The sequence below is a fragment of the Sus scrofa genome, chromosome 13 (genome assembly GCF_000003025.6).
Source record: "Sus scrofa isolate TJ Tabasco breed Duroc chromosome 13, Sscrofa11.1, whole genome shotgun sequence".
Taxonomy (NCBI): Eukaryota; Metazoa; Chordata; class Mammalia; order Artiodactyla; family Suidae; genus Sus; species Sus scrofa.
The window spans coordinates 184,992,953-184,998,952 of record NC_010455.5 but is presented as its reverse complement, the minus strand read 5'-3'; positions in this window follow the sequence as shown (position 1 = coordinate 184,998,952).

The following is a 6,000-nucleotide window of genomic DNA, read 5'->3' as shown; positions in this document are numbered from 1 at the left end:
AGAAGGAGGGGATGGAGGCTCTTGAAATGATTCAGTTGAGAAAAAAATATCTGACGCTATGAAAGCAGTGGTTGAAATAGGTGCACAGCTCATTTACTTCTTTTAACCTCACATGAAATTAGGTGTGGGGAATGGAATATGAACCGTGACACTTTCAAGTCTAGATCATAAAAACTCTCTCACCTGATTCTTAACTCTCTCTCTCTCTTTCTTTTTTTTTTTTTTTTTGCCATTCCTGCGGCACGTAGAAGTTCTGGGGCTAGCAATCAAACCCAAGCCACAGTGACAATGCTGGATCCTTAAGCCATTGAGCCACCAGTGAACTCTCATTATTCTCACTTTTTAAAAAATGTATCTTTTTATGGCCATACCTGTGGCATATGGAGTTCCCAGGCTAATGTTTGAATATGAGTCACAGCTGAGGTCCACACCACAGCCATGACGACACCGGGTCCCAGCTGCATCTGTGACTTATGCCACAGCTTGCAGCGATGTCAGTATTTAACCCAGTGAGCAAGGCTAGGGATCAAACCTGCATCCTCATGGAGACAACGTTGTGTCCTTGAACCACTGAGCCACAACAGGAACTCCCAATTAAACAGGTTAGATGGAAAAAAAAAATTGAGAACTCAAAGGGGAAAAAAAAGGTGGAAAATCCTGAGTTCCTAACATTAAGTATGCATTATGTTAATAAAAGAGGTTGATAAATACCTGTTTACCATTCACTTTGATTCATCAACTATTAGCATTTTATCATTCACTCTGTCTGTGATCGATAGGGACAAAGGTATATAGACAGAGATTTATATAAATATAATATATGGGATGTAGTCATTGGAGTACTTCTTTCCTAAGTACTTCAGTATGACTTTCCCAAGCACAAGGATAGTTTCTTTTCAGAACAGAAGAGCAGTATCACACTGCAAATTTAAAATTACACAGAGACCATGTCTAATTTTCCTCAGTTTTTTTTTTCAAAATGCCTTTTATGTTTTTCCTATGCTCTCCTCCTAAGGAGAATCCAGTCCAGGTGCCTGCATTAGATTTATCTGTTGTCATTTTCCGGTGTCCCACTCCAAAGCAGTTTCCCTCCTGCCTCTAGGCATTGTAACATGGAATTCATGAACAAGTTTCAGCTGACTCCCTTGATAGAGTTGTGTTATATGACAGAGTGTTTGCTAGAGCTTTGGGGTAAAAGAAACCTGGATTCTGAACCTCTGTACCACTTCCTGGCTGTACAGCATTTATCAATTCAGTCAATCTCTCTAAGTTACTATTTTCTTCCCAGTAAAATGAGACTAATGATAATAATAATAACAACAATAATAATAATAGTGAGGCCTAATTCATAGGGAAGTTTTGAAGATTAAAGTATATAAAATATGAAACAAATTACTCCAAAACTGAATTCAAGAAACATAAGACATGATGAAGATAATGATGTGATGATGAGATTATGGCTGGTGTAACTTTCATTGCTAGCACCACTGCTGAGGCCCAGATGCTCTTCTCCTCTAAGGTACCAGTTTGCACAAACAATTCCCCCTCATTATCTCTGCATATAGCACCCCTTTAGTCCTGCCTTCTTATCTCTGCATATAGCACCCCTTTAGTCTTACCTTATCTCTGCATATAGCACCCCTTTAGTCTTACCCTCTTATCTCTGCATATAGCACCCCTTTAGTCTCAAAATCATCCCAGCTTGAACAATGAATTATACTTAACTGTCTTTATCTCCCTGCTAAAAAGGAACTCCTGGTTGATTTGCCAGTTTCCTGGCTCTCTTGCTCAGATGTCCAACACGTCACATCACCAATGGAGCCAAGCTGACAATGTCCCTGCACTTCCCCACACACACATCTTTTCTTCTTTCTCCTCAGGAAGGCAGTCCTTTGAGAAGAGAGTCCAGACTTTGTTCTTTTATTTTCTTTAGGCTTTATCTACCCATTTCATTGTTATTTGTCTTTGTTGTAGCTTTGGTATCACTGGTGACTTAATATAATAACTTGAAACATTTTATTTGTTTAGCAATGTCCTTATAAATTTCTGTAGACACCCTCCGAATCACCTATCTGTCTAACTCTATCCCCACTCCTCTGCAAACACTTCGCTTTCTGTTTACATTCTCTCTCTGCTTCCCCGTTGTCCAGACCTTTACAGTCAAGATAGTCAAGTGAAGCGAGAAGAGCATTATGTACTAAAGAAAAGAAAAAAAAAAAAAAAACCTAACACTAACAACAGCAACAATAAAAGGCAGACTTATCCACCACCACAGTGATAAAGGAAGCAGTTCTCTTGTGGCACAGTGGGTTAAGCTTCCAGCATTGTCACTGAAGCTTCTTGGGTTGCTGCTGTAGCACGGGTTCAATCCCTGGCTCAGGAACTTCACATGCTGTGGGTGTGGCCACAAAATGAAGCACACAGAAATTGGTCCAACTCAGGCTTAATGAGTCCCCACCTCCTTGTGACTATGCAAGGCCTGATTCTGAGCATCCAGACAAATCTGGTTTTAAACTACATTATCTTCCCTCTCTCTCATAGCTAACTCTCACATGCTTTCTAGAGCAAAAATAGCAATTCCTGTTTGGGTAATTATCTTGTTCCAGGAAATTGAGTGTAACCATATGATGCTCTAGATTCCCCTAAGCTTTAAGACTTTCTACTGTTTTGTTTTCATTTCTCTTTCTTTTCCTTATGCACATAGATGGTGGTGCTAAAATTAGGAATAGGGACCAAGGCAAAATGAGAAGTCACGACAGCAATATAACATGCTTATCCTGAGCTCTTGGTTTTTACAAAGAAAGATATATTTTATTCATGTCAGGAAAAGCTACAATCAATAGGTGATATTCCTAACAATTATTCTTAGTGATTTGACAACCCACAAGTCTAAATTTGGACATTGCTTTAATTTCCAATCTTCCTTAATGTACATGGGTGTCGGTGGGCAACACTGGGGAGTAGATGTGGCTGGACTGAGCCTTGTCTTCTGGTGTCATGAGCCCTTTGCCTCACTAGTATCCCTCCCTGTGGTCTGTCCCTGCATTCTCACTCCAGAGAACTTATATTTCCTACCCCTTACCCCAATATACCTACCTAGTACCTATTATTTTAGGAATGAGACAAAAATTACATGGTCATTATAGTTATATAGGTAAAAATCTTGGGGAACCAAAGGGGGCTGAAAATGTCATGCTTTTTCCATTAACTCCATGAATGTTAATTTTTGTCAAGATATATAAAATGATAAAGCAATCCATGTATACATACATACACACACACGCACGCACACACACACACATATATATATATATATTCACCATCTATGCACATATTCAGCCAAATAATTGGACTTATCATGTTGGCACAGACACATTAGACATTTAGTTTATTGCCTTATTTGAATAGCATCTAGGATGTTCCTGCTGTGGCTCAATGGGTTACAAACTCAGCTAGTATCCGTGAGAATGTGGGTTTGATCCCTGGCCTCACTCAGTGGGTTAAGGATCCTGCAATGTCATGAGCTGTGTGGCTGTGATGTAGCCCAGCCACTGCATCTTGAATTCAGTCCCAAGCCTGGGAACTTCCATTTGCCACAGGTGCAGACATAAAAAGAAAAAAAAAAAAAAAAAAGAAAGAAAAGAATAGCACCTAAATTCAGGTAGCTCAATCTCATAACATATCAAGATTTTAATTTCATTTTCTATAAAAATGAGACCATTGGAGTTAGAAACTTCCTTCTGACCAGCTTTAGTGGATGAAAGCCTAAGCAGCCATTGTAGTCACTTAATCTTTTATTTATTTGTAACAGATTGTGTCAATTTTAATCAATTAAAATTATGACATGTTATTATTTAGAACATCAACATAAAGTTGGAGATGTAAAGTTTTTGCCTGCATAGAAAGTTAATTACATATTTAAACTTACCTTAAGTATATACAGTCTTATAATTTGTTATAGCCTAACAATTATGTGATCTAAAAGTGCAATGCAACCTTAATTTAAAATTATTGCAGCTCTTTAATTTGATATTGGTTTTCAAGGGGAAGGATAATTAACAAAGGGCAGAAACTTTCCTAATATCCTATCATATATTCTGAACTTATCTGTTCATTTCTATGCAGGTTAATATCATTAAATCAAATCTCAAGGAACTTAAAATTGATCATTTCTTCTTCAACTGTGTTCAATATATGTGCAGTTCAACTAAAGGATTAAAAAAAAAACCCGCTGAGCTGAAGGTTAATAGCATTTTTTTTTTTTTAAGGAGCAAATAACAGATTTGACAAAGCAAAGGATAGAAAAATGAATTTCTTGACAGGAGAGGTTGTTAAATATCTGAACCAGCTCCTAAAGGAGTTTGTAGAGCTGGAGGACTTTACTAACAGGAAGTATCTTCCTATCTATTCTACAGATGATGGCTGGATGAGATTATGACTAAAGAGAAAAAAATTGCAGGTCTGATAAATACAAAAGGAATTTGCTAACACTGTGGGTTTTAGATTTATTTTGAAGGTTTTGATAAAACCAGATTTAAGGAGTTCATGTCGTGGCTCAGTGGTTAACGAATCCGATTAGGGACCATGAGGTTGAGGGTTCCATCCCTGGCCTCGCTCAGTGGGTTAAGGATCTGGCGTTGCAGTGAGCTGTGGTGTAGGTTGCAGATGCGGCTCGGATCCTGGGTTGCTGTGGCTGTGGTGTAGGCCGGCGGCTACAGCTCCGATTAGACCCCTAGCCTGGGAACCTCCATATGCTGCAGGTGCAGCCCTAGAAAATACAACAAACAAACAAAAACCAGATTTAAGTCACACCCCATTATACAATCCAACTAGAGAAGAAATTTGATTGTGAGATATTTTGGAATAAGAAAATGAAAAGAAATCATTGTCTACTTCATGTTAATACACTCAATCTCTACTGTGTACAAAACAAAAGAGTATTATATTCCTGTGATGTTTGTGAAATACTGTGGAGAAAGATCAAGTTTATGTAGCTGGAAGACAAAAATAGGAACTGACAATCAAATTCCTCTTATAGAGAAAGACAGTCTTTGTTTAGTTAAATATTTTGTTGGTCCATTTTGATTGTAGAAATTTAACCCAACTGAATGTTCCCTGATGGGCCAGGAGCCAGGAAAGTATACAGACTGTCAGAAAGAATTTGTTGACTTGACTGCAAAAATGAACAAAAAAAAAAAAAGAGGGGTAGAAAAGAAAAGTAACTCCGAACAATTATAATACAGGATCAGGGACACAGGTGCTCTGCCCCAGCCCTGGTCTCAGCCTCTTGCCCCTTCCTTGAAATACTGTGTGGTCTCCTCCAGTGGCCAAGACCATCCAGGGACTGAAGTTATATCTATGCAGCATCATGAGCCCTGAGGAGGATCTCTATAGGTCAAGGGTCCTTTTCCTCCTTTCATAGCCTCCCTAACACTTGTACAACCCCCTCAGTGGGATAGACCAGAATCCCAGAGGGCTGAGCTCCATGCAGTCGTGTGGAGCGGCTGTGCATGGCTGGGTTCCGGGAGCGTGGCATAGTCTGCCAATCACTCTCTCTGTATTTTTGTTCTGATCAGAACTGTATTTTTCCACAGGATAAGTAGAGATGAGGTCACCCAAATGGGTGACTCTGATCATGTAGGTCACTCAGAATGCAGGGTTTGGTCCGTAGACTTTCAACTCCTGTTTTTTGGCGTGAGCAGTGAGTGAGGGGATGAGGGCATGTGTTTACCTCAGCACTGCCTCTGGTCTACAGCACGGGGAGCTTCAGGGGTGGTAGTAAACATACCTTACCTGTGTGCCATGCTCTGTGGGCACCCAGGCAGTCACTCTGCTATAGCTACAAGCTCCTGGTCACCTATTTACCTGTGTGGTTGTGTCATGCATCACTCATCAGGGGTGGCTGCATCTATGTCCTCTGAATTTTTGAGACCATTGCACCAAGGTAAAGGGGATCTAACATGTCACAGATGTGGGTAAGGGTCAGATACCTCTCCTAGC